The sequence below is a fragment of the Ascaphus truei genome, chromosome 3 (assembly GCF_040206685.1).
Source record: "Ascaphus truei isolate aAscTru1 chromosome 3, aAscTru1.hap1, whole genome shotgun sequence".
Classification (NCBI taxonomy): domain Eukaryota; kingdom Metazoa; phylum Chordata; class Amphibia; order Anura; family Ascaphidae; genus Ascaphus; species Ascaphus truei.
This window is the reverse complement of record NC_134485.1, coordinates 4215153-4227854: the sequence shown is the minus strand read 5'-3', so window position 1 is coordinate 4227854 and position 12702 is coordinate 4215153. Positions and strand designations below refer to the sequence as shown.

Here is a 12702-nt window from a genome sequence, read left to right as displayed (position 1 = left end):
ACCCTAATGGGGCGACATGTTCCCTCCGGGGGCTTGATGCATTACCCTAATGGGGCGACATGTTCCCTCCGAGCGCTTGATGCATTACCCTAATGGGGCGACATGTCCCTCCGGAGGCTTGATGCATTACCCTAATGGGGCTTCATGTTTCCTCCGGGGGTTTGATGCATTACCCTAATGGGGCGACATGTTTCCTCGGGGGCTTGATGCATTACCCTAATGGGGCGACATGTTCCCTCCGGGGGCGTGATGCATTACCCTAATGGGGCGACATGTTCCTTCGGGCGCTTGATGCATTACCCTAATGGGGCGACATGTTCCCTCCGGGGGTGTGATGCATTACCCTAATGGGGCGACATGTTCCCTCCGGAGGCGTGATGCATTACCCTAATGGGACGACATGTTCCCTCCGGGCGCTTGATGCATTACCCTAATGGGGCGACATGTTCCCTCCGGGGGTTATGATGCATTACCCTAATGGGGCGACATGTTCCCTCCGGGGGCTTGATGCATTACCCTAATGGGACGACATGTTCCCTCCGGGCGCTTGATGCATTACCCTAATGGGGCGACATGTTCCTCCGGGCGCTTGATGCATTACCCTAATGGGGCGACATGTTCCCTCCGGGCGCTTGATGCATTACCCTAATGGGGCGACATGTTCCTCCGGGCGCTTGATGCATTACCCTAATGGGGCGACATGTTCCCTCCGGGCTCTTGATACATTACCCTAATGGGGCGACATGTTCCCTCCGGGCTCTTGATACATTACCCTAATGGGGCGACATGTTCCCTCTGGGCGCTTCATGCATTACCCTAATGGGGCGACATGTTCCTCCGGGCGCTTGATGCATTACCCTAATGGGGCGACATGTTCCCTCCGGGCTCTTGATACATTACCCTAATGGGGCGACATGTTCCCTCTGGGCGCTTCATGCATTACCCTAATGGGGCGACATGTTCCCTCCAGGCGCTTAATACATTACCCTAATGGGGCGACATGTTCCCTCTGGGCGCTTCATGCATTACCCTAATGGGGCGACATGTTCCCTTCGGGCGCTTGATGCATTACCCTAATGGGGTGATATGTTCCTCCGGGCGCTTGATGCATTACCCTAATGGGGCGACATGTTCCCTCCGGATGCTTGATGCATTACCCTAATGGGGCGACATGTTCCTCCGCACGCTTGATGCACTACCCTAATGGGGCGACATGTTCCCTCCGGGCGCTTGATGCATTACCCTAATGGGGCGACATGTTCCCTCCGGGGCTTGATGCATTACCCTAATGGGGCGACATGTTCCCTCCGGGGGCTTGATGCATTACCCTAATGGGGCGACATGTTCCCTCCGGGGGGCTTGATGCATTACCCTAATGGGCGACATGTTCCCTCCGGGGGCTTGATGCATTACCCTAATGAGGCGACATGTTCCCTCCGGGGCTTGATGCATTACCCTAATGGGGCGACATGTTCCCTTCGGCGCTTCATGGCATTACCCTAATGGGGGTGACATGTTCCCTCCGGGCGCTTGATGCATTACCCTAATGGGGCGACATGTTCCCTCCGGGGGCTTGATGCATTACCCTAATGGGGGCGACATGTTCCCTCCGGGCGCTTGATGCATTACCCTAATGGGGCGACATGTTCCTCCAGGCGCTTGATGCATTACCCTAATGGGGCGACATGTTCCCTCCGGGGGCTTGATGCATTACCCTAATGGGGCGACATGTTCCCTCCGGGCGCTTGATGCATTACCCTAATGGTGACGAGGAGAGGCACAACAGACTGAGCACAAGTTTGGGGACGCCCCTTTCTCCCGTGGACAGAAGCTGACTGTGAGAAGCTGGGAAACGGGTGACTGCAGATCACCTCCATATAGAGCTACTGTACTATACAAGGACACGTGCAGCAACAGAACGAGCACAACGCGTGTGGTTGCCGTTTGTAAGTGTATCTATCACATCTTTTAACATTTTTTTCAATAAAACAGTATTATGCTATGTGCCTCTCTCCCCTTTGTAAGGCAACCGCAGAAAGAACACAGAGGAGCACACAATACGGGAACAGCACACACTACGGGAACAGCACACACTACGGAACAGCACACACTACGGGAACAGCACACACTACGGGAACAGCACACACTCCGGGAACAGCACACACTACGGGAACAGCACACACTACGGGAACAGCACTCACTCCGGGAACAGCACACACTACGGGAACAGCACACACTACGGGAACAGCACTCACTCCGGGAACAGCACACACTACGGGAACAGCACACACTACGGGAACAGCACTCACTCCGGAACAGCACACACTCCGGGAACAGCACACACTACGGGAACAGCACACAGCCAGGGAAATCCAGAAGAACTGTATTCAGATTAACATGGCACCACATCCAGTGTGGTATGACGTTCTAACATCTAGTAAACATCCTGATCCTGGAATAGTGTGCGGTACAGAACGAGGCGCGGAGGAAGAGGAGACTGATGGTTGACACCAACAAAGAGAATGAGATATTGAGACTAGAGGATGAATGTCATGAACATGTCTAATCCTTCCATACCAGCGGCAGAACTAGCGGTATTGAATCGCGGACCGCCTGTGATTGCCGTCCATGACAACATTTACATTTTACAGATCAGTGTTACCTACAAGATCTTACAGACCAACTCGAGGAACAGGTCAGCCCACAAGATTCCCCTGCTCTATTTCCAGGCAGCGAGGACTCGGGCTTAAAAAATAAATCTAAAGTTCGACTCCACATAGTCGGGGGCGGTATATTGGGGACCTTCCTAAAGTCAGTGAAGAGAGATCGCCTTCATTTATCTAGAGCAGGGTTCTTAATCTTTTGTACCTTAATCACGCTTAAGGGACAAACAATGTCCCTAATCACCTCGTACAATAGCTTTATATATGATATACGGTTACCATTTCAATATTTTTAGTTCATACGGACGACGGCGTTCAACCGCGACAGTATCTCGACTGAAACGTTTCGTGTAGGGCTCTCTCTTTTTAACCAAGTACGTGTAACAAACAGAGGCGGGAAAGAATGGGTGGATCCCCATCGACTGCGCATTTATGTGGCTGGAGATAACGAAGCTTTCACACCACGTGTCAGCCACGTGTTATTCTCACAGAATAAAAGTAATACGATGATACAAATAAAGAATGGAAACGAATGTTTGACGTCTCGAGTTTAGATCATTTTTAATATTCAAAAAAATTAAATCTTCTACAAATCCCAGCACCTTCTCAATCACCCCCTGAACTCCATTCAATCACCCCCTGAACGTCTGTCAACCCCCCCCTGAGTCCCCTTCAATCACTCCCTGAACCCCCTTCAATCCCCCCCTGGGGTGAAATCCCTGATCTAGAGGTTTACATTTTCAATCTTTTGATAAACGTAAGAACCCACGTGTGGAAGAGCATAAAGCTATTTCATCTCAACAAAACAAAATCAATTACTAGCAAGAATGTGGATACGGGAGGAGCTGTAGTTCTTCTCAATACTGACTATTAGTATCTAGAAGCAATGAGACCATGACTATTAGTATCTAGAAGCAATGAGACCACTGCAAGATGGTCACATCCCACCCAACAATATCTATTAGAACTGCAGGAACTACTGGAAATAGGTACTACATTACAAATTCGATACTCTACCGAATTTGATTTTCTGAACACAATTAACCCCATTACACCCAAGACCCGCAAATCCCTCTTGCACCCACCCGTCCGCCCCATTGTGTCGAGTATTGGATCAATCAGGGCGAATGCGTCTATCTACGTGGATCATTTCTCACAGCCGTTGTTGCCACTTTACCTTCTGTTCTTTTGGACACCACACGTGTATTATCATTATTTCAAGACTGTCGGTGGCCCTCGGATTACATTTGGGTCACGCTAGATACATCATCATTAGATATCGTCTTGGCTTATTAGCCACTCGATATTTTTTGGAGCTCACATCCACACTGTCACCTGCACTCATTACTTTTTTTCGATAGTGTTCACTATTTACTCCTTCACAATTTCTTTTGGATTGACGTGACTTTCTCCAGACGTGATACAGCGATGGGCACTTGTTTTGCTCCATCATACCCATGAATATGTTGGCAGGAGATGGACCATAATTTATATCATTTACACATCACTTTCACCACATAGATATATATAGATATAGATATATATATATATTATATGTAAAAAATTGGGATGCGCAACGATATCAAAATAAGTTATTAAATACAGATAATTAAATGCTGCCTCAGAATTCCTAACCTCACACTCAGGTTAACATATATAAAAAAGATTGAATAACGGGCGCAGATAAAAATATCAGTAATTAATAAAATAATACACAATATGTCACGGAAGGTGTTCGGGGGTAATAACCACATCCCAATTTTCTTGGTCCTAAATTCTATTTAGGATTAATACCATGAACTACCTTCCGTGACACATTGTGTATTATTTTATTAATTACTGATATTTTATCTGTGCCCGTTATTCATTCTGTCTGTTATATATATATATATATATAACGAAATGCTTTCATTTGTGCGAACTTTCGAGATACACTGATCTCTTCTTCCGGCGATGTTACAATGTATGAAGTAAGCAAAAGGTTACTATAAACAGTGTCTATTGGAATGTTATCTGTGCTTGTCCCTCCCCAGCGTGTGGATGTGATTTATGGCTAGAGGTGTTAAATGGTTCCTGAAAGTTAGTGATGTAAGAGTGTGTGTGTGTGTGTTGTGAAAAATAAAGTTGTCTTCCAGCGCATGGTCTTATTGCTCTTTTCCTTCCGTATATGTAAAACAAAGAACACAGCACACACACACATGGTATAATAGGCGTCGACAATCAAGTTCTTATCTATAGGGAAGGAGAGACTTAACACTTGCCTGAGTGTTGTTCCCGTAGTGTGTGCTGTTCCCGTAGTGAGTATATATATACTGTTCACTCAAGTGCAGCACCAAAGGTGAAGGGGAAAACCCATACCAACTACTGGCAACCTGTGAATACCAGGGTTTACTGCCAGCCCAAGGACAGAATTTGACTTTAGGAAGGTCCCAATATACCGCCCCCGACTATGTGGAGTCGAACTTTAGATTTATTTTTTAAGCCCGAGTCCTCGCTGCCTGGAAATAGAGCAGGGGGAATCTTGTGGGCTGACCTGTTCCTCGAGTTGGTCTGTAAGATCTTGTAGGTAACGCTGATCTGTAAAATGTAAATGTTGTCATGGACGGCAATCACAGGCGGTCCGCGATTCAATACCGCTAGTTCTGCCGCTGGTATGGAAGGATTAGACATGTTCATGACATTCATCCTCTTGTCTCAATATCTCATTCTCTTTGTTGGTGTCAACCAGCAGTCTCCTCTTCCTCCCGCGCCTCGTTCTGTACCGCACACTATTCCAGGATCAGGATGTTTACTAGATGTTAGAACGTCATACCAGACAAATATTAAAGCTCTCTCGCCCTGGCTATATATATATATATGTAGCGGGGTCCCCCCTGACTACTATTCTGTCCTTGGGCTGGCAGTAAACCCTGGTATTCACAGGTTGCCAGTAGTTGGTATGGGGTTTTCCCCTTCACCTTTGGTGCTGCACTTGAGTGACAGCAGGGGGTGGTACATCCTGTTGTAGCTGGGATAACGGGGTGCCCGCCTCCTGGCTGTACTTAAGGGCAGGACCGCCCTAAATTTGGAATTTGTTCCTTCCCCATGAGGAAGGCAGGTCACACAACTGGGAGCCTGAGATTGGGGCCTTCCCATGTGCTCTTCCTCTAGGGGAGAGTGAATGTGGACCATACCTCTGCCTCTGCTAGGGAAGTGGGGAAGAGCTAGGACGGCTGCGGTAACCTTGGCCTGTAGGGACGGTCCAGGGACCATCTCCAGTGATAGCTAAGGCCCCGGACATGTTTGGCGCTTGCTTGCGGAAGTGTGCTGACGCGCGCTCCACTCAGCACTGAGCCCCTACAGCCGCAATTAGAGCGGCTTTAGTAGGGGCTCACCTGTGCTTCCGCGCCGCTTGCGGAAGCGCAGGTCTTAGGGGAATTTTAAATTCCCCCGCTTGCCGGCGAGACAGGCCGGTCACGTGAGCGGTTCGCCCAATGATGGCGAACCAGCTCCGTGACGTCACTGGCCCGCCCCCGGCCAGTGACGCGCACGCCCCCGGCCCACCCCCTGACGGCTGCTGACAGCGCGTGCGGTAAGCAACCGCAAGGCAGGGAAAGCACCCTGCTTTCCCTGCGCATCAGCGCGCCTCAGCACGCCAGCAGGACCATGGACTCGGCCTAAGAGTAAAGAGACGGTCCGGCAGAGGACTGCTGAGTACCTGTTGTGTTACTGCAAAGTGTGTAGTAATAAACCATTCCTGTTTGCATTATACCTCGGCCTGGTGCGTGATCTAACTTGGGGGGAGAGGTACAAGTTCTACCGTGGGAGATCATCTCCATTTCCTGGAGCCTACGGCAGATGGAGGCGCTGCACTGCTAAGTATTATCTGGGGTATGGACCCCAGAAGCCTGTTTCCTGTGTCCCCAAGCCATCGGCGGACGACTCAGCCCTCCTGTTGCCAGCAGGTATAATGCGCCATACACCCTGTAATGGCCCCTATCTGCGATTGGGGGGGGGAAACACCGTTACATTTATATATACAGAGAGAGAGAGAGAGAGAGAGAGAGAGAGAGAGAGAGAGAGAGAGAGAGAGAGAGAGAGAGAGAGAGAGAGAGAGAGAGAGAGAGAGAGAGAGAGAGAGAGAGAGAGAGAGAGAGAGAGAGAGAGAGAGAGAGGAAGGAGGAGAGAGAGAGAAAGGGTCAGAGAGAGGAAGGAGGAGAGAGAGAGAGGGTCAGAGAGAGGAAGATGTTCTCACAAAACATCGGGCCACTCTCTTCATAGATCCTCTAATGAAGAACATTACCTGTTCAGATACAATATTTGTTTTCAATAAATCACAAGCATTGGGCAATATGATTTCCCTCAGTATGTTCAAGAGATCTAATGTAGGCAGCAGAAGAAGGGATTCGTCCCTACGTTCATTGGGTCTTCGAAATGTGGTCAAAGCAAAGTATGTCCCCATTTGGAAAAGAAACCCAGACATTTCAAAACAAAGACATTTAAAATGAAAGTCCTTTATGACATGTAATACAAATTACAATATTTATCTTTTAAGCTGTGGTTGCGACAAACAGTATGTCTGTCTCACTACAAGATCTTTAAAGGTGTGGATCTTGGGCATACGAGACTCATTCAGCGTGCAGATCTAATGTACCCAGTATTCCAATCACTTTTCTCCTTGTCCTCTGAGCACCCTGAGAAACCTTATGTCCACAGCTATAGAAGATGTATATACACTGCAGGTGGTGAGAGGACAAGTCGATTACATCCAAGAGAAGCCTATTGGATATTTACCTTAGATACTCTCATACCAAAAGGTCTAAACACAGAATGGGATTTGACACACTTTTTGTGAATGACTGTTCTGGACCAAGCACACCCTGAGAGATGCGTATGTTCAGGCAGGTTAACTCAATCCCATATATCAAGCAAGGGAACCTTCTTACTTGCTGAAGTGTTTATTTGGGGTAACAACATACAAATAAAAAGGGGAGGGGGGAAGTACTGAGGGAACACTGGGACATAATAGCAATGGAGATGAAGGGGAGCTATAAGGGCAGTGGGATAAATGCAGGATATAGGGATAGGTAAAAACCAGTCACTTTCCCAGGATAGGAGAGATGACTGCTCAGGGTGGCTGCTGGTACTAAGAGACAGCAGGCTGGTCTGGGCTGATGGGAAATTTACTGGGACAATACCACCTGGTGAGGGGAGGGGGAGCAGCCCATCCTGGAAAAAAGGCAGGGGGGTTGCCAAGGCAACTGGCTGAAGCCAAGAAACCCACAAGGGGTCGCAACATTGTTGCAACAGCGAGGCTGAGGAGGCTGGTAGCCTGAGGCAGGGAACACACAGTCCTGTCCCAGGACAGCGAGGATGACTTATCCCATACACTATAGTGATCACTTAGTCACATCTTTGATAACTATAAAGATACAGCTCATATAAAAATTATATATATGGACATTTACAATGTCATATACTGTATAGAGTTATGGGTGAATTGAGATCTTTTTCTCCCTGTTGAATTTCTCATTTTTATTTGTATTACTATCTTGTTTTATTATAGTAAGTGTATTATTTGATGAGAATGTCATGCTGTAACCAGAGGGTTAGAAGTGATATATTTACTATATGCTGCCCTGAGGTATATTATTATATTATGTTTATCCCGTTTCTTTCCTCTACTATAAATTGGAATGTTACTATGTATCTATTGCAGGGTGCACAAACTTTTTTGTCTGTGCCCCCTGCCTGTTCTCCCCCCCCCCCCCCCCCCAATAACTTTTCTCCGGTGTTCTCTGACGTCATGTGACCCCAAGGCATCGTTTGACGCCGCGTCGCCAGAAGCTGTCGGCGGACAAGGTTAGCGACTTAAGAGGACTTATGCGCTCCGCCGACATTTAATTTAAATGATGTGGGACAGAGCTCAGGGGCTCTGTAAGCGTCGCGTCCCCCCAGAAAATTTTGCGCCTCCTCCCCCCCCCCCCCGTTTGCACACCCCTGATCTATTGTATGACCATTTTTAAAATGTGTATGTCAGTCTATGACAATATATTATACAGTATGTAGCCATGCCTGGTGTGGCTACCAGTCTGCCCTCGCTGGCATGCAAGTCCTGGTAAGAGCAGGCAGTGCCACTACCAATCATGGGTTTTCCCCACACAGGCAACTTTCCTTGAGTGACAGGGGAGGGGGTGGGACTAGGTCTGTGTTCTGCCCAATCATGGGTTCAGACCTAGTACCTTCCCCATACTGTACTTAAGGGAGTTGCAACCCTAAATTCTTTAGTGTGTCTCTATTGTGAGAGAGACAAGGTATCACACAGGGCTGCTGTGCACTGACAGGGCCTGGTCCTCTTCCCTAAGGGGGAGAGTGAGTGATCACCTTTTCCACCTGGTCCTGCTAGAGGGCTGGGGAAGAGCAGGGACTGCTGTGGGGGCTCTTGACCCGTAGTGAAAGTCCTGGGACCATCCTGAGCTTGGAGACCAGAACAGTGACTGTATTGGGCAGGGACTGCCTTGATACTCTGAGTGTGCAGAAGAATAAAACCAGTTCCAGTTGAATATACCTCTGGCCAAGTATGTTATCTTACTGGGGGGGGAGAGGTAACCATTTCTACCGTACGAGATCTCATCCATACATCTGGAGCTTACGGCAGATGGAGGCGCTGCGTACCATGGAGAAAATGTCGGGTATATATCCCAGAAGCCTGTCCTGCAGTCCCCACAAACATCAATGGACAACTCAGTATTCTGTGTGCCAACAGGTAGCATGCACCATACAGCTGGTAACAGGGGGATCTCCCATCGGGTGGGGGAAACACTGTTACATTTGGAGGCACTGCTGAGATCAGCGACAGGCCAGGCTTTCAGCGACGCAAGGCTGGAAGTTAACAGGTACGCTTCCAGAGTGAGTGCTGAACAGAGAGGGTGGATAGGTGTAGTGGGAAATGAACTGCAGCCTGGGCTGATCCACAGGGCGAGCTGTGTGTGACAGAGAGGCTATTGCTGTTTGAAGTTATCCTGTGGCCTGGCACATAGGGCGTCTAGAAGGGGGCCCGTTGCCACGGGCCAGGATCACCTGAAGGAGACAATGGGGGCAGGATCAGATGGGGTGGCGTAAGGCAGGACAGCGCAAACTTTTTAAGCTGCGCCCCGCTGCCAGGCCTCCCCCGGTCTCACGCCCGCTCTCCTACCTTTTCCATGCGTCAAATGACGATCCGGGGTCGCGTGACGTCAGTGACCACACCATCAAATGACGCCGGCGACGTAACATGACCCCGCAGCATCATTTGACGTCACGTTGCCATGGAGACGCGTCTGAAACAAGGTAAGTTTCCTTGTTGCAGCGGCCTCGCGCATTAAGTTAAATGCCTGGGGGAAGAGCGCGGGGCCTCTGCAATGGCCTGCGGCCCCCCCACCAGACAAATCTCCCGCCCCCAAGTTTGCGCACCGCTGGCGTAAGGTACTGACGGGGTGATGTCTTAGGAGGAGCGCCTGATCTGCAGGTGCCTATACTTCTCTGCTTGAAGAACCACTACAGTATCACTCGCTGTCACCACACAGTAACCACAGAGTGCTCACAATGTCCTGTGACTGAGTGCAGCGTGTCAGAGGGAGCTGTGCTTGCCTGGGATACACCTACGCTTAGTGGACAGTAAAACCATGTGCTGAGGAGGCCTAAAAGAGCGGATTCCTGCCGGAATCGCGTAGGACACGTGGTCCTGTATGTCAGTGTGCTTGAAATGGTGCCTGCCCGAGAACGCACCACGTGAAGTTCGCTACTCAAGATGGCGTCTCCCGCCAAGACTGGAGACCGCACGTGCTGCCTGCAAAAAGGCTGCATGCCAAATTGTTGCACGGTTCTGAAAGGGTCTGGCGCGAAAGTCAGAACCGCGCCCAAGTGATGTGAGTGGCCGGGGCGTGTAGCCAGAGTCACGCCCCCTTCCAGTGAGCCCCTACTCGAATCTCCACCAGAGGGAGGGGGCACGGGGACAGCGAATGCCAAACGACTGTCTCACCTAAAGGAGGAGCCGGATGTTGCCGACCGCACCCTCAGTTTTTCGGAGCCTGGCAAGAGGCGTTACAGCACGCCATCCCTTTTCTCGGGTACATTTTTGGGGTCTTTCTCTGTAAATCCCCCCTGAAACTCATAGCCCAGCAACCTCTGCTGGCTGGCACTCCTGGTAGATAGGTAAAGCATACATTCTTTATTGTAGCATAATTATTTACAATGCAGATACAATCACTGGGCTCAAGAGCGGACACTCCCGAACCCCAATAAATGGATCAGCGGTAACCAAACGGGCTTAAACCTTTAGTGTGAGCCTGGTTACCCCCTCACGTCACAGAGGGGGAGAGCGAGCGAAGCCGGCGCGGGCCGCACAGTGAGGGCGGGCGGGGCGCATGCGTACGTATGTTGTGCAGGCATGTCAGAGGTTCTTTGTGGACGTGAAACAGCAGCAGGTAACACACAGTACCACACGCAGACATGCAGGGGGGACCGGCTGCTGGACGCCAGGGGGTTTGAGGTGACTCTTGTCCGCATGCTGTTAAACCCTTCCACACTGGCTTGGTGGACAGGGGCAATGAAGGCATATTGGGGAGCCTCTTCTTAAGAAGACGCCTTTGGGGCGACTCGGGTGTTGTCCCCCAGAAATTCTTTGTGGGAGATGGCTAAAAGAGCAGGGTGTTGACCGGTCGTACTATGGGACATACTGGATAATAAGGTCCTTCCTGTGGAATTGTCGTCACGCAGTTTCCGATTTACACCAGAAGATATGTTCTTATTTCTCACTGACGTCTGGCTGGTTGATGAATCTAAGGGCCTAATTTACAGAAGGACAAACAGCCCAACATCATACTCCCCGATGTGTTTACAGGTGCATTGGCTCGGGCCCCCGAAGGGTTTCAGTAACACACACAGCTGTGGGGAAGGGATGTGTGCGAATACCCGACTCACACTGCTTCAGTATTACACACTCAGATCAGTCCCAAAACACACACGCACCAACAAACCACATATAGTTTGGCAGGGCTGTAAGCAGCATGGCAGGGGCTGTTAGCAGCATGCGGGGGGTTAGCAGCATGGCGGGGGCTGTTAGCAGCATGGCGGGGGCTGTTAGCAGCATGGCGGGGGCTGTTAGCAGCATGGCGGGGGCTGTTAGCAGCATGCGGGGGTTAGCAGCATGGCGGGGGCTGTAAGCAGCATGGCGGGGGCTGTTAGCAGCATGGCGGGGGCTGTTAGCAGCATGGTGGGTCTGTTAGCACCATGGCGGGGGCTGTTAGCACCATGGCGGGGGCTATTAGCAGCATGGCGGGGCTGTTAGCAGCATGGCGGGGCTGTTAGCAGCATGGCGGGGCTGTTAGCAGCATGGCGGGGCTATTAGCAGCATGGCGGGGCTGTTAGCAGCATGGCGGGGCTGTTAGCAGCATGGCGGGGGCTGTTAGCAGCATGGCGGGGGCTGTTAGCAGCATGGCGGGGGCTGTTAGCAGCATGGCGGGGCTGTTAGCAGCATGGCGGGGCTGTTAGCAGCATGGCGGGGGCTGTTAGCAGCATGGCGTGGGCTGTTAGCAGCATGGCGTGGGCTGTTAGCAGCATGGCGGGGGCTGTTAGCAGCATGGCGGGGGCTGTTAGCAGCATGGCGGTCAGTGAATTGTTTACATTCTTAATTGGTCAGTGGATATTATACAATCGCAATGTGATGCTTGCAGAGCAGGTAATGGAAAGAGAACGACGTGGTCAGTGAGTTACTGTGCTTTATAGTATTATAGTAACAGTAACACATTACTCGGTGTTACCACCTTGGAGTCACACTGTTCTAACACCACCACAACCTCACTGCTTCTGCGTCTCCCAGTGCGCGGGTATTGCAACGGGCTCATGTGACCAGCCTCACCGGGGATGAATGATAGGCGTGCCGCCGGTCACAATGTGGGATCAGGTAACGGGCCCCTCATATATTGCTTCTCAAGTCCGTCTCCAGGGAAAGACGACCAGACAAGAATGAGGCGTATTGAATGAACGCTGACGCGCGCTTGGGGGAACTTAGGGGGGGGTT

The 12702-nt window shown here is 50.4% G+C and overlaps 1 protein-coding gene across 2 annotated transcripts in view; it reads right to left on the bottom strand.

Moving 5' to 3' along the window:
* BCL9 (BCL9 transcription coactivator) overlaps positions 1 to 12702 on the bottom strand; it is a 241184-nt gene that overhangs the window by 115366 nt on the left and 113116 nt on the right. Inside the window, exon 1 of one of the 2 annotated variants that reach the window (XM_075593530.1) lies at positions 10663 to 10685. The exons of the other annotated variant lie outside the window; for it this stretch is intronic. The gene's annotated coding sequence lies outside the window, so the exon portion shown is untranslated. Of the gene's footprint in view, positions 1 to 10662; positions 10686 to 12702 lie in introns of those variants that run through there. 2 annotated transcript variants of the gene reach the window in all.